At 43.8% G+C, this 26,494-nt stretch overlaps 6 non-coding genes across 6 annotated transcripts; all 6 read left to right on the forward strand.

The window, feature by feature from the left end:
- Positions 1–3,297: 3,297 nt before the first annotated feature.
- On the forward strand, positions 3,298–3,370 carry trnav-uac (transfer RNA valine (anticodon UAC)). The gene has a single exon. It is a non-coding gene; the product is annotated as a tRNA-Val (tRNA).
- A 4,348-nt stretch (positions 3,371–7,718) lies between these two features.
- trnav-uac (transfer RNA valine (anticodon UAC)) lies at positions 7,719–7,791 on the forward strand. Its single transcript has one exon. It is a non-coding gene; the product is annotated as a tRNA-Val (tRNA).
- Positions 7,792–12,144: 4,353 nt separating this feature from the next.
- On the forward strand, positions 12,145–12,217 carry trnai-uau (transfer RNA isoleucine (anticodon UAU)). Its single transcript has one exon. It is a non-coding gene; the product is annotated as a tRNA-Ile (tRNA).
- A 4,364-nt stretch (positions 12,218–16,581) lies between these two features.
- Positions 16,582–16,654, forward strand: trnav-uac (transfer RNA valine (anticodon UAC)). Its single transcript has one exon. It is a non-coding gene; the product is annotated as a tRNA-Val (tRNA).
- Positions 16,655–21,018: 4,364 nt separating this feature from the next.
- Positions 21,019–21,091, forward strand: trnav-uac (transfer RNA valine (anticodon UAC)). The gene has a single exon. It is a non-coding gene; the product is annotated as a tRNA-Val (tRNA).
- A 4,360-nt stretch (positions 21,092–25,451) lies between these two features.
- On the forward strand, positions 25,452–25,524 carry trnav-uac (transfer RNA valine (anticodon UAC)). The gene has a single exon. It is a non-coding gene; the product is annotated as a tRNA-Val (tRNA).
- The last annotated feature ends 970 nt before the right edge of the window (positions 25,525–26,494 follow it).

The raw sequence follows: 26,494 nt of genomic DNA on the forward strand, positions 1-26,494 counted from the left end.
GGAAATCTGTGGGTGGAGCCAGAGGACATTGGTTGGGTGTTGAACGAATGCTTCACGTCTGTCTTCACCCAAGAGAATGAGGATGTCGATATGGAACTCAGAAAGAGAGAGACTGTGAGGTTCTTGAGCAAATTGTCATAGGGAGTGACAAGGTATTGGAGGTTTCGGCAGGCTTAAAAGCAGACAAATCTCCAGGTCCGGGCGATTTGTGTCCCAGGATGCTGTGGGAGGCGAGGGTGGAGCTTGCAGGGGGCTCTGACCCAAATTTCTAATTCTTCTCTGGCCACAGGGTGGTGCCAGAGGACTGGAAAACAGCGAATGTGGTCCCACTATTTAAGAAAGATTGTTGAGATAAACCAGGCAACTACAGACCATTGAGTCTCACGTCAGTAGTAGGGAAACTATTGGAGAAATTTCTGAAGAAGAGAATCTATGTCCACTTGGTGAGGCTAAATTTGATTAGGAATATTCAGCATGGTTTTGTCAGAGGGAGGTCATGCCTGACAAATGTGATTGAATTTTTTGAGCATGTGACCAGGTGTGTAGATGAGGGTAGTGCAGTTGATGCAGTTTACATGGATTTCAGCAAAGCCTTTGACAAGGTCCCACATGGGAAACTTATCAAGAAAGACTTATCTACTCAGAGAGTAGTAGGGGCGTGGAACGCCCTGCCTGCAACAGTAGTAGACTCGCCAACTTTAAGCGCATTTAAGTGGCCATTGGATAGACATATGGATGAAAATGGAATAGTTTAGGTCAGATGGTTTCACAGGTCGGCGCAACATCGAGGGCCGAAGGGCCTGTACTGTGCTGTAATGTTCTATGTTCTATGTTCTATGTTCTAAAGCAAATGCACATGGGATACAGAGTCACTCGATAAGGTGGTTTCAAAATTGGCTTCGCTGTGGGAGACAGAGAGTGATGACAGACGGCTGTTTTAGTGACTGGAAGCCAGTGTCCAGTGGCGTACCACAGGGATCAGTGCTGGGTCCCCCATTGTTCGTCATTTATAAAAGTTACATAGATGACTATGTGGGAGGGCAGGATCAGTAAGTTGCAGGATGACACAAAGATTGGCTGAGTGGTTAACACTGAGGTTGAGTGTCTTGGGTTACAGGAAGATATAGACGGGATGGTCAAATGGGAAGAAAAGTGGCAGATAGAATTTAACCCTGAAAAGTGTGTGGTGATGCACTTTGGAAGGAGTAATGTGACACGGAAGTATTCAATGAATGGCCTGAGACTGGGAAGTTCCGAGGAATAAAGGGACCTTGGCGTGTTTGTCCATAGATCTCTGAAGGCAGAAGGGCAGGTTAATAGGGTGGTGTAAAAGGCATATGGGACACTTGCCTTTATCAATGGAGGCATAGATTACAAAAGCAAGGAGGTCATGTTGGAGTTGTATCGGACTTTGGTAAGGCCACAGCTGGAGTACTGTGTGCAATTCTGGTCGCCACATTATAGGAAGGATGTGATTGCACTGGAGGGGGTGCAGAGGCGATTCACCAGGATGTTGCCTGGGATGAAACATTTAAGCAATAAAGAGAGGTTGGATAGGCTTGGGTTGTTTTCGCCTAAGCAGAGATGACTGAGGGGTGACCTGATCGAGTTGTACAAGATTATGATGGGCATGGACAGGGTGGATAGGGAGCAGCTGTTCCCCTTACTTGAAGGGTCAGTTATGAGGGGACACAAGTTTAAGGTGAGGGGCAGGAGGTTTAAGGGGGATTTGAGAAAGAACTTTTTTACCCAGAGGGTGGTGACGGTCTGGAATGCACTGCCTGGGAGGGAAGTAGAGGCGGGTTGCCTCACATCCTTTTAAAAGTACCTGGATGAGCACTTGGCATGTCATAACATTCAAGGCTATGGGCCAAGTGCTGGCAAATGGGATTAGGTAGACAGGTCAGGTGTTTCAATGCATCGGTGCAGAATCGATGGGCCGAAGGGCCTCTTCTGCATTGTATTATTCTGTGATTCTATGTTATGAACATCTAATTCATGGTTCCATTAAATTTTGAGAGATAGTTTTAATTTGGGAATTGAACATTTTCATGCAAGACAACGGAAAACACTGGGTTTGCAAAGCTTCAAACAAGCTTAGGGTGGTTACAAATCATAGGATGGCCCATGTTTATTGCGTCAGGTCATAACGGGATTTGTGAAGACCTTAAAGAATGGGAACTTCTCTGAACCTCTTGTTGGTGATGGTGTGTCTGAAGTTGCCTCTATCAGAGGTTTAAATGTTATGAATTCCCTGAACACAGAGAAGATTTGGAGTTGGAAATTATTACTTTAGATTGCTATGTGGGACATCCCACATGTGCCATTTTGCCATGGAGCCTGATGATGTGGGGGCTGCCTGTAGGTGTTTTGATGTGTGTCCTTGCTGACAGACATTGGTTGACTTTGGAAAGCATTTGGATTCAGCAAGGCTGTTAGTTACAGAGAAGGCACTTGGCTTTCAGAAAGCTGTTGTCTTTGAAAGCAGCTGGGCTCAGCAATAAAGAGGCATCGGGAGCCAGGGGCAGTCACGTGCTCAAGCTGGGAAGTCTGGATTCTCCAAAAATTGCTGAGAAACTAAGGAATTGTAGTGAATTCCTAAGCTGGTTTGGTCCCAGGAGAAGGGAACAAACTGCCAAGATTCTGTAACCTATAGGGGACTCTTGAGGTAGAATTAAAAGTCAAACTGCCTTATTCTTTTGGCATTTAGATTTTAAAGTCTACGACTTCTTGGACTGTTAAGATTTGAGGTTTCAAATATCAATTTTTCCAAATTGTACCGTTACGTTAGTTGTGTTTTTCTTTGTTTGACACTTGTACAGTAACGTTTTTTGTTGAAAATGTGAAATCATGTGACATAATTCTTTCAGTAGTAACTGTGATTTCAACTTCCTCTTTTTAAAAGTTAACAGTCAGTATGTAATGTCGATATCTATGACTGTGTCAGTATTTGCATGGGAAGTATTTGAAGTGTGTTGGAAATGTCAGGTCACTGAGTGTGTCAATAAACCGCCACCATGATGTCAGTATTTGAAGGCATGGCCCTGGATTCTGTCAGTATTACTGGTGTGTGTTTAGGAGTATTCGTACCTTTGCATTGAGTGTTTGGGAAAGTGTCCGAGGTTTTTGCCCATATTTGCAGGTGATGTCCCAGAGTGTGTTAGGATCTGCAGGCATTGCTGAGGAATGAACATGTATTTACAACACGAGAGTGTGAAGTTTCACAGGTGAATCCCAGTTAGAAGGCATTCCCCCACGCAGAAAAACACCAGTCGAAAAGATATTGTCCTCATCTGTGGTTTCATAGTGTAGTGGCTATCACGTCTGCTTTACACGCAGAAAATCCTGGGTTCAATCCCCAGTGAAACTATTTAAGTTGGAAAATAACAATTGCTTTAAAGTGATGTTTTGAGCTTGGTTTGCGTTTCATCCGTTGACCCTCCAAATGGGGGACGCAAGGCATTGTAAACAATGTTACTCATCGCTCATCAGGAGTGTGCTGTTACTGTCGCGTAATGGTACTATAATGTGCTAGTATTTTCACAGACTTCCTCAGATTGGTCCTCAGCGATGTCTTAAGACATATGTCAGATGTGCAGTAGTTTCTGAGTTCATCAGTATTTATAGTAGGTTCCGAGAAGTGTGCTTGCATCTACCATATGTTTGAGTGTGTCACTATTTACAGTAGATTTCTGAGTATGCTTGAATAAGCAGTAGCTTTCTGAGTGTGTACATTTACGGAAGATTTCCGTGTGCCAGTATTTATGTAGTTTTCTCCAAGGTGTCACTATATAGGGTAGGCTTGCGTCAATGTGCCTGTATTTACAGAAACTTTTGAGAGAGACGTTATGTCCAAAAGATTTCTGCGTGTCAGTATTTACAGTAGCTTTCTGTGAGTGCGTCTGCATTGATAGTGGATTTTTCTGACTATGTCATGTTAAGCTTGCTATGGATAAAGAAATAGACAAGTTGCAAAAAAAGGTTTTGGATTGGGGGAGAGCAAATTTTAGTAAATTAAGGCAGGATCTGGCCAAGGTAGACTGGAAAGAGTTACTCGTCAGGAAATCTACAGAAGAGCAGTGGGGGGCATTCAAAAAGGAAATGGGGAGTGTACAGGCCCAACATGTTCCCTCTTGGGTAATAGGTAGGAGCAACAAGCCCAGAGAACCATGGATGACCAGAAACATTCAAGGTACGATGAGAAGGAAAAGAGAGGCTTTTAGCAAATACAAGGAGAGCAAATCAACGGAAGCATTAGTGGAGTACAGAAAGTGTAGGATGGAGCTGAAGAAAGCAATTAGGAGAGCAAAGAGGGGATATGAGAAAGCTCTGGCTGGTAAAAGTAGGGAAAATCCCAAGATATTCTATAAGTATATCAATGGGAAGAGGATAACCAGGGAAAGCGTAGGATCCATTAGGGACCAAGGGGGAAATCTGTGGGTGGAGCCAGAGGACATTGGTTGGGTGTTGAACGAATGCTTCACGTCTGTCTTCACCCAAGAGAATGAGGATGTCGATATGGAACTCAGAAAGAGAGAGACTGTGAGGTTCTTGAGCAAATTGTCATAGGGAGTGACAAGGTATTGGAGGTTTCGGCAGTCTTAAAAGCAGACAAATCTCCAGGTCCGGGCGATTTGTGTCCCAGGATGCTGTGGGAGGCGAGGGTGGAGCTTGCAGGGGGCTCTGACCCAAATTTCTAATTCTTCTCTGGCCACAGGGTGGTGCCAGAGGACTGGAAAACAGCGAATGTGGTCCCACTATTTAAGAAAGATTGTTGAGATAAACCAGGCAACTACAGACCATTGAGTCTCACGTCAGTAGTAGGGAAACTATTGGAGAAATTTCTGAAAGAGAGAATCTATGTCCACTTGGTGAGGCTAAATTTGATTAGGAATATTCAGCATGGTTTTGTCAGAGGGAGGTCATGCCTGACAAATTTGATTGAATTTTTTGAGCATGTGACCAGGTGTGTAGATGAGGGTAGTGCAGTTGATGCAGTTTACATGGATTTCAGCAAAGCCTTTGACAAGGTCCCACATGGGAAACTTATCAAGAAAGACTTATCTACTCAGAGAGTAGTAGGGGCGTGGAACGCCCTGCCTGCAACAGTAGTAGACTCGCCAACTTTAAGCGCATTTAAGTGGCCATTGGATAGACATATGGATGAAAATGGAATAGTTTAGGTCAGATGGTTTCACAGGTCGGCGCAACATCGAGGGCCGAAGGGCCTGTACTGCGCTGTAATGTTCTATGTTCTATGTTCTAAAGCAAATGCACATGGGATACAGAGTCACTCGATACGGTGGTTTCAAAATTGGCTTCGCTGTGGGAGACAGAGAGTGATGACAGACGGCTGTTTTAGTGACTGGAAGCCAGTGTCCAGTGGCGTACCACAGGGATCAGTGCTGGGTCCCCCATTGTTCGTCATTTATAAAAATTACATAGATGACTATGTGGGAGGGCAGGATCAGTAAGTTGGAGGATGACACAAAGATTGGCTGAGTCGTTAACACTGAGGTTGAGTGTCTTGGGTTACAGGAAGATATAGACGGGATGGTCAAATGGGCAGAAAAGTGGCAGATAGAATTTAACCCTGAAAAGTGTGTGGTGATGCACTTTGGAAGGAGTAATGTGAGACGGAAGTATTCAATGAATGGCCTGAGACTGGGAAGTTCCGAGGAATAAAGGGACCTTGGCGTGTTTGTCCATCGATCTCTGAAGGCAGAAGGGCAGGTTAATAGGGTGGTGTAAAAGGCATATGGGATACTTGCCTTTATCAATGGAGGCATAGATTACAAAAGCAAGGAGGTCATGTTGGAGCTGTATCGGACTTTGGTAAGGCCACAGCTGGAGTACTGTGTGCAATTCTGGTCGCCACATTATAGGAAGGATGTGATTGCACTGGAGGGGGTGCAGAGGCGATTCACCAGGATGTTGCCTGGGATGAAACATTTAAGCAATAAAGAGAGGTTGGATAGGCTTGGGTTGTTTTCGCCTAAGCAGAGATGACTGAGGGGTGACCTGATCGAGTTATCCAAGATTATGATGGGCAAGGACAGGGTGGATAGGGAGCAGCTGTTCCCATTAGTTGAAGGGTCAGTTATGAGGGGACACAAGTTTAAGGTGAGGGGCAGGAGGTTTAAGGGGGATTTGAGAAAGAACTTTTTTACCCAGAGGGTGGTGACGGTCTGGAATGCACTGCCTGGGAGGGATGTAGAGGCGGGTTGCCTCACATCCTTTAAAAAGTACCTGGATAAGCACTTGGCACGTCATAAGATTCAAGGCTATGGGCCAAGTGCTGGCAAATGGGATTAGGTAGACAGGTCAGGTGTTTCAATACATCGGTGCAGACTCGATGGGCCGAAGGGCCTCTTTTGCATTGTATTATTCTCTGATTCTATGTTATGAACATCTAATTCATGGTTCCATTAAATTTTGAGAGATAGTTTTAATTTGGGAATTGAACATTTTCATGCAAGACAACGGAAAACACTGGGTTTGCAAAGCTTCAAACAAGCTTAGGGTGGTTACAAATCATAGGATGGCCCATGTTTATTGCGTCAGGTCATAACGGGATTTGTGAAGACCCTAAAGAATGGGAACTTCTCTGAACTTCTTGTTGGTGATGGTGTGTCTGAAGTTGCCTCTATCAGAGGTTTAAATGTTATGAATTCCCTGAACACAGAGAAGATTTGGAGTTGGAAATTATTACTTTAGATTGCTATGTGGGACATCCCACATGTGCCATTTTGCCATGGAGCCTGATGATGTGGGGGCTGCCTGTAGGTGTTTTGATGTGTGTCCTTGCTGACAGACATTGGTTGACTTTGGAAAGCATTTGGATTCAGCAAGGCTGTTAGTTACAGAGAAAGCACTTGGCTTTCAGAAAGCTGTTGTCTTTGAAAGCAGCTGGGCTCAGCAATAAAGAGGCATCGGGAGCCAGGGGCAGTCACGTGCTCAAGCTGGGAAGTCTGGATTCTCCAAAAATTGCTGAGAAACTAAGGAATTGTAGTGAATTCCTAAGCTGGTTTGGTCCCAGGAGAAGGGAACAAACTGCCAAGATTCTGTAACCTATAGGGGACTCTTGAGGTAGAATTAAAAGTCAAACTGCCTTATTCTTTTGGCATTTAGATTTTAAAGTCTACGACTTCTTGGACTGTTAAGATTTGAGGTTTCAAATATCAATCTTTCCAAATTGTACCGTTACGTTAGTTGTGTTTTTCTTTGTTTGACACTTGTACAGTAACGTTTTTTGTTGAAAATGTGAAATCATGTGACATAATTCTTTCAGTAGTAACTGTGATTTCAACTTCCTCTTTTTAAAAGTTAACAGTCAGTATGTAATGTCGATATCTATGACTGTGTCAGTATTTGCATGGGAAGTATTTGAAGTGTGTTGGAAGTGTCAGGTCACTGAGTGTGTCAATAAACCACCACCATGATGTCAGTATTTGAAGGCATGGCCCTGGATTCTGTCAGTATTACTGGTGTGTGTTTAGGAGTATTCGTACCTTTGCATTGAGTGTTTGGGAAAGTGTCCGAGGTTTTTGCCCATATTTGCAGGTGATGTCCCAGAGTGTGTTAGGATCTGCAGGCATTGCTGAGGAATGAACATGTATTTACAACACGAGAGTGTGAAGTTTCACAGGTGAATCCCAGTTAGAAGGCATTCCCCCACACAGAAAAACACCAGTCGAAAAGATATTGTCCTCATCTGTGGTTTCATGGTGTAGTGGCTATCATGTCTGCTTTACACGCAGAAGATCCTGGGTTCAATCCCCAGTGAAACCATTTAAGTTGGAAAATAACAATTGCTTTAAAGTGATGTTTTGAGCTTGGTTTGCGTTTCATCCGTTGACCCTCCAAATCGGGTACGCAAGGCATTGTAAACAATGTTACTCATCGCTCATCAGGAGTGTGCTGTTACTGTCGCGTAATGGTACTATAATGTGCTAGTATTTTCACAGACTTCCTCAGATTGGTCCTCAGCGATGTCTTAAGATGTATGTCAGATGTGCAGTAGTTTCTGAGTTCATCAGTATTTATAGTAGGTTCCGAGAAGTGTGCTTGCATCTACCATATGTTTGAGTGTGTCACTATTTCCAGTAGATTTCTGAGTATGTTTGAATAAGCAGTAGCTTTCTGAGTGTGTACATTTACGGAAGATTTCCGTGTGCCAGTATTTATGTAGTTTTCTCCAAGGTGTCACTATATAGGGTAGGCTTGCGTCAATGTGCCTGTATTTACAGAAACTTTTGAGAGAGACGTTATGTCCAAAAGATTTCTGCGTGTCAGTATTTACAGTAGCTTTCTGTGAGTGCGTCTGCATTGATAGTGGATTTTTCTGACTATGTCATGTTAAGCTTGCTATGGATAAAGAAATAGACAAGTTGCAAAAAAAGGTTTTGGATTGGGGGAGAGCAAATTTTAGTAAATTAAGGCAGGATCTGGCCAAGGTAGACTGGAAAGAGTTACTCGTCAGGAAATCTACAGAAGAGCAGTGGGGGGCATTCAAAAAGGAAATGGGGAGTGTACAGGCCCAACATGTTCCCTCTTGGGTAATAGGTAGGAGCAACAAGCCCAGAGAACCATGGATGACCAGAAACATTCAAGGTACGATGAGAAGGAAAAGAGAGGCTTTTAGCAAATACAAGGAGAGCAAATCAACGGAAGCATTAGTGGAGTACAGAAAGTGTAGGATGGAGCTGAAGAAAGCAATTAGGAGAGCAAAGAGGGGATATGAGAAAGCTCTGGCTGGTAAAAGTAGGGAAAATCTATAAGTATATCAATGGGAAGAGGATAACCAGGGAAAGCGTAGGATCCATTAGGGACCAAGGGGGAAATCTGTGGGTGGAGCCAGAGGACATTGAATGGGTGTTGAACGAATGCTTCACGTCTGTCTTCACCCAAGAGAATGAGGATGTCGATATGGAACTCAGAAAGAGAGAGACTGTGAGGTTCTTGAGCAAATTGTCATAGGGAGTGACAAGGTATTGGAGGTTTCGGCAGGCTTAAAAGCAGACAAATCTCCAGGTCCGGGCGATTTGTGTCCCAGGATGCTGTGGGAGGCGAGGGTGGAGCTTGCAGGGGGCTCTGACCCAAATTTCTAATTCTTCTCCGGCCACAGGGTGGTGCCAGAGGACTGGAAAACAGCTAATGTGGTCCCACTATTTAAGAAAGGTTGTTGAGATAAACCAGGCAACTACAGACCATTGAGCCTCACGTCAGTAGTAGGGAAACTATTGGAGAAATTTCTGAAGGAGAGAATCTATGTCCACTTGGTGAGGCTAAATTTGATTAGGAATATTCAGCATGGTTTTGTCAGAGGGAGGTCATGCCTAACAAATTTGATTGAATTTTTTGAGCATGTGACCAGGTGTGCAGATGAGGGGAGTGCAGTTGATGCAGTTTACATGGATTTCAGCAAAGCCTTTGACAAGGTCCCACATGGGAAACTTATCAAGAAAGACTTATCTACTCAGAGAGTAGTAGGGGCGTGGAACGCCCTGCCTGCAACAGTCGTAGACTCGCCAACTTTAAGCGCATTTTAGTGGCCATTGGATAGACATATGGCTGAAAATGGAATAGTTTAGGTCAGATGGTTTCACAGGTCGGCGCAACATCGAGGGCCGAAGGGCCTGTACTGCGCTGTAATGTTCTATGTTCTATGTTCTAAAGCAAATGCACATGGGATACAGAGTCACTCGATAAGCTGGTTTCAAAATTGGCTTCGCTGTGGGAGACAGAGAGTGATGACAGACGGCTGTTTTAGTGACTGGAAGCCAGTGTCCAGTGGCGTACCACAGGGATCAGTGCTGGGTCCCCCATTGTTCGTCATTTATAAAAATTACATAGATGACTATGTGGGAGGGCAGGATCAGTAAGTTGCAGGATGACACAAAGATTGGCTGAGTCGTTAACACTGAGGTTGAGTGTCTTGGGTTACAGGAAGATATAGACGGGATGGTCAAATGGGCAGAAAAGTGGCAGATAGAATTTAACCCTGAAAAGTGTGTGGTGATGCACTTTGGAAGGAGTAATGTGACACGGAAGTATTCAATGAATGCCCTGACACTGGGAAGTTCCGAGGAACAAAGGGACCTTGGCGTGTTTGTCCATCGATCTCTGAAGGCAGAGGGCAGGTTAATAGGGTGGTGCAAAAGGCATATGGGACACTTGCCTTTATCAATGGAGGCATAGATTACAAAAGCAAGGAGGTCATGTTGGAGTTGTATCGGACTTTGGTAAGGCCACAGCTGGAGTACTGTGTGCAATTCTGGTCGCCACATTATAGGAAGGATGTGATTGCACTGGAGAGGGTGCAGAGGCGATTCACCAGGATGTTGCCTGGGATGAAACATTTAAGCAATAAAGAGAGGTTGGATAGGCTTGGGTTGTTTTCGCCTAAGCAGAGATGACTGAGGGGTGACCTGATCGAGTTGTACAAGATTATGATGGGCATGGACAGGGTGGATAGGGAGCAGCTGTTCCCCTTAGTTGAAGGGTCAGTTATGAGGGGACACAAGTTTAAGGTGAGGGGCAGGAGGTTTAAGGGGGATTTGAGAAAGAACTTTTTTACCCAGAGGGTGGTGACGGTCTGGAATGCACTGCCTGGGAGGGACGTAGAGGCGGGTTGCCTCACATCCTTTAAAAAGTACCTGGATGAGCACTTGGCATGTCATAACATTCAAGGCTATGGGCCAGACGCTGGCAAATGTGATTAGGTAGACAAGTCAAGTGTCTTTAATGCATCGGTGCAGAATCGATGGGCCGAAGGGCCTCTTCTGCATTGTATTATTCTGTGATTCTATGTTATGAACATCTAATTCATGGTTCCATTAAATTTTGAGAGATAGTTTTAATTTGCGAATTGAACATTTTCATGCAAGACAGCGGAAAACACTGGGTTTGCAAAGCTTCAAACAAGCTTAGGGTTGTTCCAAATCATAGGATTGCCCATGTCTATTGCGTCAGGTCATAACGGGATTTGTGAAGACCCTAAAGAATGGGAACTTCTCTGAACTTCTTGTTGGTGATGGTGTGTCTGAAGTTGCCTCTATCAGAGGTTTAAATGTTATGAATTCCCTGAACACAGAGAAGATTTGGAGTTGGAAATTATTACTTTAGATTGCTATGTGGGACATCCCACATGTGCCACTTTGCTATGGAGTCTGATGAAGTGGGGGCTGCCTGTAGGTGTTTTGATGTGTGTCCTTGCTGACAGACATTGGTTGACTTTGGAAAGCATTTGGATTCAGCAAGGCTGTTAGTTACAGAGAAAGCACTTGGCTTTCAGAAAGCTGTTGTCTTTGAAAGCAGCTGGGCTCAGCAATAAAGAGGCATCGGGAGCCAGGTGCACTTCTTTTTTGAGGCAGTCGCGTGCTCAAGCTGGGAAGTCTGGATTCTCCGAAAATTGCTGAGAAACTAAGGAATTGTAGTGAATTCCTGAGCTGGTTTGGTCCCAGGAGAAGGGAACAAACTGCCAAGATTCTGTAACCTATAGGGGACTCTTGAGGTAGAATTAAAAGTCAAACTGCCTTATTCTTTTGGCATTTAGATTTTAAAGTCTGCGACTTCTTGGACTGTTAAGATTTGAGGTTTCAAATATCAATCTTTCCAAATTGTACTGTTACGTTAGTTGTGTTTTTCTTTGTTTGACACTTGTACAGTAACGTTTTTTGTTGAAAATGTGAAATCATGTGACATAATTCTTTCAGTAGTAACTGTGATTTCAACTTCCTCTTTTTAAAAGTTAACAGTCAGTATGTAATGTCGATATCTATGACTGTGTCAGTATTTGCATGGGAAGTATTTGAAGTGTGTTGGAAGTGTCAGGTCACTGAGTGTGTCAATAAACCGCCACCATTATGTCAGTATTTGAAGGCATGACCCTGGATTCTGTCAGTATTACTGGTGTGTGTTTAGGAGTATTCGTACCTTTGCATTGAGTGTTTGGGAAAGTGTCCGAGGTTTTTGCGCATATTTGCAGGTGATGTCCCAGAGTGTGTCCGGATCTGCAGGCATTGCTGAGGAATGAACATGTATTTACAACACGAGAGTGTGAAGTTTCACAGGTGAATCCCAGTTCGAAGGCGTTCCCCCACACAGAAAAACACCTGTCGAAAAACTGTTGCTATCATCTGTGGTTTCATGGTGTAGTGGCTATCACGTCTGCTTTATACGCAGAAAATCCTGGGTTCAATCCCCAGTGAAACCATTTAAGTTGGAAAATAACAATTGCTTTAAAGTGATGTTTTGAGCTTGGTTTGCGTTTCATCCGTTGACCCTCCAAATGGGGTACGCAAGGCATTGTAAACAATGTTACTCATCGCTCATCAGGAGTGTGCTGTTACTGTCGCGTAATGGTACTATAATGTGCTAGTATTTTCACAGACTTCCTCAGATTGGTCCTCAGCGATGTCTTAAGACGTATGTCAGATGTGCAGTAGTTTCTGAGTTCATCAGTATTTACACTAGGTTCCGAGAAGTGTGCTTGCATCTACCATATGTTTGAGTGTGCCATTATTTACAGTAGATTTCTGAGTATGTTTGTATAAGCAGTAGCTTTCTGAGTGTGTCATTTACGGAAGATTTCCGTGTGCCAGTATTTATGTAGTTTTCTCCAAGGTGTCACTATATAGTGTAGGTTTGCGTCAATCGGCCTGTATTGACAGAAACTTTTGAGAGAGACATTATGTCCAAACGATTTCTGCGTGTCAGTATTTACAGTAGCTTTCTGTGAGTGCGTCTGCATTGATAGTGGATTTTTCTGACTATGTCATGTTAAGCTTGCTATGGATAAGGAAATAGACAAGTTGCAAAAAAAGGTTTTGGATTGGGGGAGAGCAAATTTGAGTAAATTAAGGCAGGATGTGGCCAAGGTAGACTGGGAAGAGTTACTTGTCAGGAAATCTACAGAAGAGCAGTGGGGGGCATTCAAAAAGGAAATGGGGAGTGTACAGGCCCAACATGTTCCTTCTTGGGTAACAGGGAGGAGCAACAAGCCCAGAGAACCATGGATGACCAGAAACATTCAAGGTACGATGAGAAGGAAAAGAGAGGCCTTTAGCAAATACAAGGAGAGCAAATCAACGGAAGCATTAGTGGAGTACAGAAAGTGTAGGATGGAGCTGAAGAAAGCAATTAGGAGAGCAAAGAGGGGATATGAGAAAGCTCTGGCTGGTAAAAGTAGGGAAAATCCCAAGATATTCTATAAGTATATCAATGGGAAGAGGAGAACCAGGGAAAGCGTAGGATCCATTAGGGACCAAGGGGGAAATCTGTGGGTGGAGCCAGAGGACATTGGTTGGGTGTTGAACGAATGCTTCACATCTGTCTTCACCCAAGAGAATGAGGATGTAGAGATGGAACTCAGAAAGAGAGAGACTGTGAGATTCTTGAGCAAATTGTCATAGGGAGTGACAAGGTATTGGAGGTTTCGGCAGGCTTAAAAGCAGACAAATCTCCAGGTCCGGGCGATTTGTGTCCCAGGATGCTGTGGGAGGCGATGGTGGAGCTTGCAGGGTGCTCTGACCCAAATTTCTATTTCTTCTCTGGCCACAGGGTGGTGCCAGAGGACTGGAAAACAGCTAATGTTGTCCCACTATTTGAGAAAGGTTTTTGAGATAAACCAGGCAACTACAGACCATTGAGTCTCACGTCAGTAGTAGGGAAACTATTGGAGAAATTTCGGAAGGAGAGAATCTATGTCCACTTGGAGAGGCTCAATTTGATTAGGAATAGTCAGCATGGTTTTGTCAGAGGGAGGTCATGCCTAACAAATTTGATTGAATTTTTTGAGCATGTGACCAGGTGTGTAGATGAGGGTAGTGCAGTTGATGCAGTTTACATGGATTTCAGCAAAGCCTTTGACAAGGTCCCACATGGGAGACTTATCAAGAAAGACTTATCTACTCAGAGAGTAGTAGGGGTGTGGAACGCCCTGCCTGCAACAGTAGTAGACTCGCCAACTTTAAGGGCATTTAAGTGGTCATTGGATAGACATATGGATGAAAATGGAATAGTTTAGGTCAGATGGTTTCACAGGTCGGCGCAACATCGAGGGCCGAAGGGCATGTACTGCGCTGTAATGTTCTATATTCTATGTTCTAATGCAAATGCACATGGGATACAGAGTCACTCGATACGGTGGTTTCAAAATTGGCTTCGCTGTGGGAGACAGAGAGTGATGACAGACGGCTGTTTTAGTGACTGGAAGCCAGTGTCCAGTGGTGTACCACAGGGATCAGTGCTGGGTCCCCCATTGTTCGTCATTTATAAAAATTACATAGATGACTATGTGGGAGGGCAGGATCAGTAAGTTGCAGGATGACACAAAGATTGGCTGAGTGGTTAACACTGAGGTTGAGTGTCTTGGGTTACAGGACGATATAGACGGGATGGTCAAATGGGCAGAAAAGTGACAGATAGAATTTAACCCTGAAAAGTGTGTGGTGATGCACTTTGGAAGGAGTAATGTGACATGGAAGTATTCAATGAATGGCCTGACACTGGGAAGTTCCGAGGAACAAAGGGACCTTGGCGTGTTTGTCCATAGATCTCTGAAGGCAGAAGGGCAGGTTAATAGGGTGGTGTAAAAGGCATATGGGACACTTGCCTTTATCAATGGAGGCATAGATTACAAAAGCAAGGAGGTCATGTTGGAGTTGTATCGGACTTTGGTAAGGCCACAGCTGGAGTACTGTGTGCAATTCTGGTCGCCACATTATAGGAAGGATGTGATTGCACTGGAGGGGGTGCAGAGGCGATTCACCAGGATGTTGCCTGGGATGAAACATTTAAGAAATAAAGAGAGGTTGCATAGGCTTGGGTAGTTTTCGCCTAAGCAGAGATGACTGAGGGGTGACCTGATCGAGTTGTACAAGATTATGATGGGCATGGACAGGGTGGATAGGGAGCAGCTGTTCCCCTTACTTGAAGGGTCAGTTATGAGGGGACACGAGTTTAAGGTGAGGGGCAGGAGGTTTAAGGGGGATTTGAGAAAGAACTTTTTTACCCAGAGGGTGGTGACGGTCTGGAATGCACTGCCTGGGAGGGAAGTAGAGGCGGGTTGCCTCACATCCTTTAAAAAGTACCTGGATGAGCACTTGGCACGTCATAACATTCAAGGCTATGGGCCAAGTGCTGGCAAATGGGATTAGGTAGACAGGTCAAGAGTCTTTAATGCATCGGTGCAGAATCGATGGGCCAAAGGGCCTCTTCTGCATTGTATTATTCTGTGATTCTTTGTTATGAACATCTAATTCATGGTTCCATTAAATTTTGAGAGATAGTTTTAATTTGGGAATTGAACATTTTCATGCAAGACAACGGAAAACACTGGGTTTGCAAAGCTTCAAACAAGCTTAGGGTGGTTACAAATCATAGGATGGCCCATGTTTATTGCGTCAGGTCATAACGGGATTTGTGAAGACCCTAAAGAATGGGAACTTCTCTGAACTTCTTGTTGGTGATGGTGTGTCTGAAGTTGCCTCTATCAGAGGTTTAAATGTTATGAATTCCCTGAACACAGAGAAGATTTGGAGTCAGAAATTATTACTTTAGATTGCTATGTGGGACATCCCACATGTGCCACTTTGCTATGGAGCCTGATGAAGTGGGGGCTGCCTGTAGGTGTTTTAATGTGTGTCCTTGCTGACAGACATTGGTTGACTTTGGAAAGCATTTGGATTCAGCAAGGCTGTTAGTTACAGAGAAAGCACTTGGCTTTCAGAAAGCTGTTGTCTTTGAAAGCAGCTGGGCTCAGCAATAAAGAGGCATCGGGAGCCAGGTGCACTTCTTTTTTGAGGCAGTCGCGTGCTCAAGCTGGGAAGTCAGGATTCTCCGAAAATTGCTGAGAAACTAAGGAATTGTAGTGAATTCCTAAGCTGGTTTGGTCCCAGGAGAAGGGAACAAACTGCCAAGATTCTGTAACCTATAGGGGACTCTTGAGGTAGAATTAAAAGTCAAACTGCCTTAATCTTTTGGCATTTAGATTTTAAAGTCTACGACTTCTTGGACTGTTAAGATTTGAGGTTTCAAATATCAATCTTTCCAAATTGTACTGTTACGTTAGTTGTGTTTTTCTTTGTTTGACACTTGTACAGTAACGTTTTTTGTTGAAAATGTGAAATCATGTGACATAATTCTTTCAGTAGTAACTGTGATTTCAACTTCCTCTTTTTAAAAGTTAACAGTCAGTATGTAATGTCGATATCTATGACTGTGTCAGTATTTGCATGGGAAGTATTTGAAGTGTGTTGGAAGTGTCAGGTCACTGAGTGTGTCAATAAACCACCACCATTATGTCAGTATTTGAAGGCATGGCCCTGGATTCTGTCAGTATTACTGGTGTGTGTTTAGGAGTATTCGTACCTTTGTATTGAGTGTTTGGGAAAGTGTCCGAGGTTTTTGCGCATATTTGCAGGTGATGTCCCAGAGTGTGTTAGGATCTGCAGGCATTGCTGAGGAATGAACATGTATTTACAACACGAGAGTGTGAAGTTTCACAGGTGAATCCCAGTTCGAAGGCGTTCCCCCACACAGAAAAACACCAGTCGAAACGATGTTGTTCTCATGTGTGGTTTCATGGTGTAGTGGCTATCACGTCTGCTTTACACGCAGAAGATCCTGGGTTCAATCCCCAGTGAAACCATTTAAGTTGGAAAATAGCAATTGCTTTAAAGTGATGTTTTGAGCTTGGTTTGCGTTTCATCCGTTGACCCTCCAAATGGGGTACGCAAGGCATTGTAAACAATGTTACTCATCGCTCATCAGGAGTGTGCTGTTACTGTTGCGTAATGGTACTATAATGTGCTAGTATTTTCACAGACTTCCTCAGATTGGTCCTCAGCGATGTCTTAAGACGTATGTCAGATGTGCAGTAGTTTCTGAGTTCATCAGTATTTATACTAGGTTCCGAGAAGTGTGCTTGCATCTACCATATGTTTGAGTGTGTCACTATTTCCAGTCGATTTCTGAGTATGTTTGTATAAGCAGTAGCTTTCTGAGTGTGTACATTTACGGAAGATTTCCGTGTGCCAGTATTTATGTCGTTTTCTCCAAGGTGTCACTATATAGGGTAGGTTTGCGTCAATGTGCCTGTATTTACATTAACTTTTGAGAGAGACATTATGTCCAAAAGATTTCTGCGTGTCAGTATTTACAGTAGCTTTCTGTGAGTGCGTCTGCATTGATAGTAGATTTTTCTGACTATGTCATGTTAAGCTTGCTATGGATAAAGAAATAGACAAGTTGCAAAAAAAGATTTTGGATTGGGGGAGAGCAAATTTGAGTAAATTAAGGCAGGATCTGGCCAAGGTAGACTGGAAAGAGTTACTTGTCAGGAAATCTACAGAAGAGCAGTGGGGGGCATTCAAAAAGGAAATGGGGAGTGTACAGGCCCAACATGTTCCCTCTTGGGTAATAGATAGGAGCAACAAGCCCAGAGAACCATGGATGACCAGAAACATTCAAGGTACGATGTGAAGGAAAGAGAGGCTTTTAGCAAATACAAGGAGAGCAAATCAACGGAAGCATTAGTGGAGTACAGAAAGTGTAGGATGGAGCTGAAGAAAGCAATTAGGAGAGCAAAGAGGGGATATGAGAAAGCTCTGGCTGGTAAAAGTAGGGAAAATCCCAAGATATTCTATAAGTATATCAATGGGAAGAGGATAACCAGGGAAAGCGTAGGATCCATTAGGGACCAAGGGGGAAATCTGTGGGTGGAGCCAGAGGACATTGGTTGGGTGTTGAACGAATGCTTCAAATCTGTCTTCACCCAAGAGAATGAGGATGTAGATATGGAACTCAGAAAGAGAGGGACTGTGAGGTTCTTGAGCAAATTGTCATAGGGAGTGACAAGGTATTGGAGGTTTCGGCAGGCTTAAAAGCAGACAAATCTTCAGGTCTGGGCGATTTGTGTCCCAGGATGCTGTGGCAGGTGAGGGTGGAGCTTGCAGGGGGCTCTGACCCAAATTTCTAATTCTTCTCTGGCCACAGGGTGGTGCCAGAGGACTGGAAAACAGCTAATGTGGTCCCACTATTTAAGAAAGGTTGTTGTGAGAAACCAGGCAACTACAGACCATTGAGTCGCACGTCAGTAGTAGGGAAACTATTGGAGAAATTTCTGAAGGAGAGAATCTATGTCCACTTGGAGAGGCTAAATTTGGTTAGGAATATTCAGCATGGTTTTGTCAGAGGGAGGTCATGCCTAACAAATTTGATTGAATTTTTTGAGCATGTGACCAGGTGTGTAGATGAGGGTAGTGCAGTTGATGCAGTTTACATGGATTTCAGCAAAGCCTTTGACAAGGTCCCACATGGGACACTTATCAAGAAAGACTTATCTACTCAGAGAGTAGTGGGGGCAAGGAACGCCCTGCCTGCAACAGTAGTAGACTCTCCAACTTTAAGGGCATTTAAGTGGTCATTGGATAGACATATGGATGAAAATGGAATAGTTTAGGTCAGATGGTTTCACAGGTCGGCGCAACATCGAGGGCCGAAGGGCCTGTACTGCGCTGTAATGTTCTATGTTCTATGTTCTAAAGCAAATGCACATGGGATACAGAGTCACTCGATAAGGTGGTTTCAAAATTGGCTTCGCTGTGGGAGACAGAGAGTGATGACAGACGACTGTTTTAGCGACTGGAAGCCAGTGTCCAGTGGCGTACCACAGGGATCAGTGCTGGGTCCCCCATTGTTCGTCATTTATAAAAGTTACATAGATGACTATGTGGGAGGGCAGGATCAGTAAGTTGCAGGATGACACAAAGATTGGCTGAGTGGTTAACACTGAGGTTGAGTGTCTTGGGTTACAGGAAGATATAGACGGGATGGTCAAATGGGCAGAAAAGTGGCAGATAGAATTTAACCCTGAAAAGTGTGTGGTGATGCACTTTGGAAGGAGTAATGTGACACGGAAGTATTCAATGAATGGCCTGACACTGGGAAGTTCCGAGGAATAAAGGGACCTTGGCGTGTTTGTCCATAGATCTCTGAAGGCAGAAGGGCAGGTTAATAGGGTGGTGTAAAAGGCATATGGGACACTTGTCTTTATCAACGGAGCCATAGATTACAAAAGCAAGTAGGTCATGTTGGAGTTGTATCGGACTTTGGTAAGGCCACAGCTGGAGTACTGTGTGCAATTCTGGTCGCCACATTATAGGAAGGATGTGATTGCACTGGAGGGGGTGCAGAGGCGATTCACCAGGATGTTGCCTGGGATGAAACATTTAAGCAATAAAGAGAGGTTGGATAGGCTTGGGTTGTTTTCGCCTAAGCAGAGATGACTGAGGGGTGACCTGATCGAGTTGTACAAGATTATGATGGGCATGGACAGGGTGGATAGGGAGCAGCTGTTCCCCTTACTTGAAGGGTCAGTTATGAGGGGACACAAGTTTAAGGTGAGGGGCAGGAGGTTTAAGGGGGATTTGAGAAAGAACTTTTTTACCCAGAGGGTGGTGACGGTCTGGAATGCACTGCCTGGGAGGGAAGTAGAGGCGGGTTGCCTCACATACTTTAAAAAGTACCTGGATGAGCACTTGGCATGTCATAAGATTCAAGGCTATGGGCCAAGTGCTGGCAAATGGGATTAGGTAGACAGGTCAAGTGTCTTTAATGCATCGGTGCAGAATCGATGGGCCAAAGGGCCTCTTCTGCATTGTATTATTCTGTGATTCTATGTTATGAACATCTAATTCATGGTTCCATTAAATTTTGAGAGATAGTTTTAATTTGGGAATTGAACATTTTCATGCAAGACAACGGAAAACACTGGGTTTGCAAAGCTTCAAACAAGCTTAAGGTGGTTACAAATCATAGGATGGCCCATGTTTATTGCGTCAGGCCATAACGGGATTTGTGAAGACCCTAAAGAATGGGAACTTCTCTGAACTTCTCGTTGGTGATGGTGTGTCTGAAGTTGCCTCTATCAGAGGTTTAAATGTTATGAATTCCCTGAACACAGAGAAGATTTGGAGTTGGAAATTATTACTTTAGATTGCTATGTGGGCCATCCCACATGTGCCACTTTGCTATGGAGCCTGATGATGTGGGGGCTGCCTGTAGGTGTTTTGATGTGTGTCCTTGCTGACAGACATTGGTTGACTTTGGAAAGCATTTGGATTCAGCAAGGCTGTTAGTTACAGAGAAAGCACTTGGCTTTCAGGAAGCTGTTGTCTTTGAAAGCAGCTAGGCTCAGCAATAAAGAGGCATCGGGAGCCAGGTGCACTTCTTTTTTGAGGCAGTCGCGTGCTCAAGCTGGGAAGTCTGGATTCTCCGAAAATTGCTGAGAAACTAAGGAATTGTAGTGAATTCCTAAGCTGGTTTGGTCCCAGGAGAAGGGAACAAACTGCCAAGATTCTGTAACCTATAGGGGACTCTTGAGGTTGAATTAAAAGTCAAACTGCCTTAATCTTTTGGCATTTAGATTTTAAAGTCTACGACTTCTTGGACTGTTAAGATTTGAGGTTTCAAATATCAATCTTTCCAAATTGTACTGTTACGTTAGTTGTGTTTTTCTTTGTTTGACACTTGTACAGTAACGTTTTTTGTTGAAAATGTGAAATCATGTGACATAATTCTTTCAGTAGTAACTGTGATTTCAACTTCCTCTTTTTAAAAGTTAACAGTCAGTATGTAATGTCGATATCTATGACTGTGTCAGTATTTGCATGGGAAGTATTTGAAGTGTGTTGGAAATGTCAGGTCACTGAGTGTGTCAATAAACCGCCACCATTATGTAAGTATTTGAAGGCCTGGCCCGGGATTCTGTCAGTATTACTGGTGTGTGTTTAGGAGTATTCGTACCTTTGCATTGAGTGTTTGGGAAAGTGTCCGAGGTTTTTGCCCATATCTGCAGGTGATGTCCCAGAGTGTGTTAGGATCTGCAGGCATTGCTGAGGAATGAACATGTATTTACAACACGAGAGTGTGAAGTTTCGCAGGTGAATCCCAGTTCGAAGGCATTCCCCCACACAGAAAAACACCAGTCGAAACGATATTGTTTTCATGTGTGGTTTCATGGTGTAGTGGCTATCACGTCTGCTTTACACGCTGAAGATCCTGGGTTCAATCCCCAATGAAACCATCTGAGTTGGAAAATAGCAATTGCTTTAAAGTGATGTTTTGAGCTTGGTTTGCGTTTCATCCGTTGACCCTCAAAATGGGGTACGCAAGGCATTGTAAACAATGTTACTCATCGCTCATCAGGAGTGTGCTGTTACTGTCGCGTAATGGTACTATAATGTGCTAGTATTTTCACAGACTTCCTCAGATTGGTCCTCAGCGATGTCTTAAGGCGTATGTCAGATGTGCAGTAGTTTCTGAGTTCATCAGTATTTATAGTAGGTTCCGAGAAGTGTGCTTGCATCTACCATATGTTTGAGTGTGTCACTATTTACAGTAGATTTCTGAGTATGTTTGTATAAGCAGTAGCTTTCTGAGTGTGTACATTTACAGAAGATTTCCGTGTGCCAGTATTTATGTAGTTTTCTCCAAGGTGTCACTATATAGGGTAGGTTTGCGTCAATGTGCCTGTATTTACAGTAACTTTTGAGAGAGACGTTATGTCCAAAAGATTTCTGCGTGTCAGTATTTACAGTAGCTTTCTATGAGTGCGTCTGCATTGATAGTGGATTTTTCTGACTATGTCATGTTAAGCTTGCTATGGATAAAGAAATAGACAAGTTGCAAAAAAAGGTTTTGGATTGGGGGAGAGCAAATTTGAGTAAATTAAGGCAGGATCTGGCCAAGGTAGACTGGAAAGAGTTACTTGTCACGAAATCTACAGAAGAGCAGTGGGGGGCATTCAAAAAGGAAATGGGGAGTGTACAGGCCCAACATGTTCCCTCTTGGGTAATAGGTAGGAGCAACAAGCCCAGAGAACCATGGATGACCAGAAACATTCAAGGTACGATGAGAAGGAAAAGAGAGGCTTTTAGCAAATACAAGGAGAGCAAATCAACGGAAGCATTAGTGGAGTACAGAAAGTGTAGGATGGAGCTGAAGAAAGCAATTAGGAGAGCAAAGAGGGGATATGAGAAAGCTCTGGCTGGTAAAAGTAGGGAAAATCTATAAGTATATCAATGGGAAGAGGATAACCAAGGAAAGCGTAGGATCCATTAGGGACCAAGGGGGAAATCTGTGGGTGGAGCCAGAGGGCATTGGTTGGGTGTTGAACGAATGCTTCACATCTGTCTTCACCGAAGAGAATGAGGATGTAGATATGGAACTCAGAAAGAGAGAGACTGTGAGGTTCTTGAGCAAATTGTCACAGGGAGTGACAAGGTATTGGAGGTTTCGGCAGGCTTAAAAGCAGACAAATCTCCAGGTCCGGGCGATTTGTGTCCCAGGATGCTGTGGGAGGCGAGGGTGGAGCTTGCAGGGGGCTCTGACCCAAATTTCTAATTCTTCTCTGGCCACAGGGTGGTGCCAGAGGACTGGAAAACAGCTAATGTGGTCCCACGATTTAAGAAAGGTTGTTGAGATAAACCAGGCAACAACAGACCATTGAGTCTCACGTCAGTAGTAGGGAAACTATTGGAGAAATTTCTGAAGGAGAGAATCTGTGTCCACTTGGAGAGGCTAAATTTGATTAGGAATATTCAGCATGGTTTTGTCAGAGGGAGGTCATGCCTGACAAATTTGATTGAATTTTTTGAGCATGTGACCAGGTGTGTAGATGAGGGGAGTGCAGTTGATGCAGTTTACATGGATTTCAGCAAAGCCTTTGACAAGGTCCCACATGGGAAACTTATCAAGAAAGACTTATCTACTCAGAGAGTAGTAGGGGCGTGGAACGCCCTGCCTGCAACAGTAGTAGACTCGCCAACCTTAAGGGCATTTAAGTGGTCATTGGATAGACATATGGATGAAAATGGAATAGTTTAGGTCAGATGGTTTCACAGGTCGGCGCAACATCGAGGGCCGAAGGGCCTGTACTGCGCTGTAATGTTCTATGTTCCATGTTCTATGTTCTAAAGCAAATGCACATGGGATACAGAGTCACTCAATAAGGTGGTTTCATAATTGGCTTCGCTGTGGGAGACAGAGAGTGATGACAGACGGCTGTTTTAGTGACTGGAAGCCAGTGTCCAGTGGCGTACCACAGGGATCAGTGCTGGGTCCCCCATTGTTCGTCATTTATAAAAATTACATAGATGACTATGTGGGAGGGCAGGATCAGTAAGTTGCAGGATGACACAAAGATTGGCTGAGTGGTTAACACTGAGGTTGAGTGTCTTGGGTTACAGGAAGATATAGACGGGATGGTCAAATGGGCAGAAAAGTGGCAGATAGAATTTAACACTGAAAAGTGTGTGGTGATGCATTTTTGAAAGAGTAATGTGACACGGAAGTATTCAATGAATGACCTGAGAATGGGAAGTTCCGAGGAATAAAGGGACCTTGGCGTGTTTGTCCATATATCTCTGAAGGCAGAAGGGCAGGTTAATAGGGTGGTGTAAAAGGCATATGGGACACTTGCCTTTATCAATGGAGGCATAGATTACAAAAGCAAGGAGGTCATGTTGGAGTTGTATCATACTTTGGCAAGGCCACAGCTGGCGTACTGTGAGCAATTCTGGTCGCCACATTATAGGAAGGATGTGATTGCACTGGAGGGGGTGCAGAGGCGATTCACCATGATGTTGCCTGCGATGAAACATTTAAGCAATAAAGAGAGGTTGGATAGGCTTGGGTTGTTTTCGCTTAAGCAGAGATGACTGAGGGGTGACCTGATCGAGTTGTACAAGATTATGATGGGCATGGACAGGGTGGATAGGGAGCAGCTGTTCCCCTTACTTGAAGGGTCAGTTATGAGGGGACATAAGTTTAAGGTGAGGGGCAGGAGGTTTAAGGGGGATTTGAGAAAGAACGTTTTTACCCAGAGGGTGGTGACGGTCTGGAATGCACTGCCTGGGAGGGAAGTAGAGGCGGGCTGCCTCACATCCTTTATAAAGTACCTGGATGAACACTTGGCACGTCATAACATTCAAGGCTATGGGCCAAGTGCTGGCAAATGGGATTAGGTAGACAGGTCAAGTGTCTTTAATGCATCGGTGCAGAATCGATGGGCCGAAGGGCCTTTTCTGCATTGTATTATTCTGTGATTCTATGTTATGAACATCTAATTCATGGTTCCATTAAATTTTGAGAGATAGTTTTAATTTGGGAATTGAACATTTTCGTGCAAGACAACGGAAAACACTGAGTTTGCAAAGCTTCAAACAAGCTTAGGGTGGTTACAAATCATAGGATGGCCCATGTTTATTGCGTCAGGTCATAACGGGATTTGTGAAGACCCTAAAGAATGGGAACTTCTCTGAACTTCTTGTTGGTGATGGTGTGTCTGAAGTTGCCTCTATCAGAGGTTTAAATGTTATGAATTCCCTGAACACAGAGAAGATTTGGAGTTGGAAATTATTACTTTAGATTGCTATGTGGGACGTCCCACATGTGCCACTTTGCTATGCAGCCTGATGATGTGGGGGCTGCCTGTAGGTGTTTTGATGTGTGTCCTTGCTGACAGACATTGGTTGACTTTGGAAAGCATTTGGATTCAGCAAGGCTGTTAGTTACAGAGAAAGCACTTGGCTTTCAGAAAGCTGTTGTCTTTGAAAGCAGCTGGGCTCAGCAATAAAGAGGCATCGGGAGCCAGGTGCACTTCTTTTTTGAGGTAGTCGCGTGCTCAAGCTGGGAAGTCTGGATTCTCCGAAAATTGCTGAGAAACTAAGGAATAGTAGTGAATTCCTAAGCTGGTGTGGTCCCAGGAGAAGGGAACAAACTGCCAAGATTCTGTAACCTATAGGGGACTCTTGAGGTAGAATTAAAAGTCAAACTGCCTTATTCTTTTGGCAGTTAGATTTTAAAGTCTACGACTTCTTGGACTGTTAAGATTTGAGGTTTCAAATATCAATCTTTCCAAATTGTACTGTTACGTTAGTTGTGTTTTTCTTTGTTTGACACTTGTACAGTAACGTTTTTTGTTGAAAATGTGAAATCATGTGACATAATTCTTTCAGTAGTAACTATGATTTCAACTTCCTCTTTTGAAAAGTTAACAGTCAGTATGTAATGTCGATATCTATGACTGTGTCAGTATTTGCATGGGAAGTATTTGAAGTGTGTTGGAAGTGTCAGGTCACTGAGTGTGTCAATAAACTGCCACCATTATGTCAGTATTTGAGGGCATGGCCCTGGATTCTGTCAGTATTACTGGTGTGTGTTTAGGAGTATTCGTACCTTTGCATTGAGTGTTTGGGAAAGTGTCCGAGGTTTTTGCCCATATTTGCAGGTGATGTCCCAGAGTGTGTCAGGATCTGCAGGCATTGCTGAGGAATGAACATGTATTTACAACACGAGAGTGTGAAGTTTCACAGGTGAATCCCAGTTAGAAGGCATTCCCCACACAGAAAAACACTAGTCGAAATGATGTTGTCATCATCTGTGGTTTCATGGTGTCGTGGCTATCACGTCTGCTTTACACGCAGAAGATCCTGGGTTCAATCCCCAGTGAAACCATTTAAGTTGGAAAACAGCAATTGCTTTAAAGTGAAGTTTTGAGCTTGGTTTGCGTTTCATCCGTTGACCCTCAAAATGGGGTACGCAAGGCATTGGAAACAATGTTACTCATCGCTCATCAGGAGTGTGCTGTTACTGTCGCGTAATGGTACTATAATGTGCTAGTATTTTCACAGACTTCCTCAGATTGGTCCTCAGCGATGTCTGAAGACGTATGTCAGATGTGCAGTAGTTTCTGAGTTCATCAGTATTTATAGTAGGTTCCGAGAAGTGTGCTTGCATCTACCATATGTTTGAGTGTGTCACTATTTACAGTAGATTTCTGAGTATGTTTGAATAAGCAGTACCTTTCTGAGTGTATCATTTACGGAAGATTTCCGTGTGCCAGTATTTATGTCGTTTTCTCCAAGGTGTCACTGTATCGGGTAGGTTTGCGTCAATGTGCCTGTATTTACAGTAACTTTTGAGGGACATTATGTCCAAAAGATTTCTGCGTGTAAGTATTTACAGTAGCTTTCTGTGAGTGCGTCTGCATTGATAGTGTATTTTTCTGACTATGTCATGTTAAGCTTGCTATGGATAAAGAAATAGACAAGTTGCAAAAAAAGGTTTTGGATTAGGGGAGAGCTTATTTTAGTAAATTAAGGCAGGATCTGGCCAAGGTAGACTGGAAAGAGTTACTTGTCACGAAATCTACAGAAGAGCAGTGGGGGGCATTCAAAAAGGAAATGGGGAGTGTACAGGCCCAACATGTTCCCTCTTGGGTAATAGGTAGGAGCAACAAGCCCAGAGAACCATGGATGACCAGAAACATTCAAGGTACGATGAGAAGGAAAAGAGAGGCCTTTAGCAAATACAAGGAGATCAAATCAACGGAAGCATTAGTGGAGTACAGAAAGTGTAGGATGGAGCTGAAGAAAGCAATTAGGAGAGCAAAGAGGGGATATGAGAAAGCTCTGGCTGGTAAAAG

This window comes from Heterodontus francisci, chromosome 1, assembly GCF_036365525.1.
Source record: "Heterodontus francisci isolate sHetFra1 chromosome 1, sHetFra1.hap1, whole genome shotgun sequence".
In the NCBI taxonomy this organism is placed as follows: Eukaryota; Metazoa; Chordata; class Chondrichthyes; order Heterodontiformes; family Heterodontidae; genus Heterodontus; species Heterodontus francisci.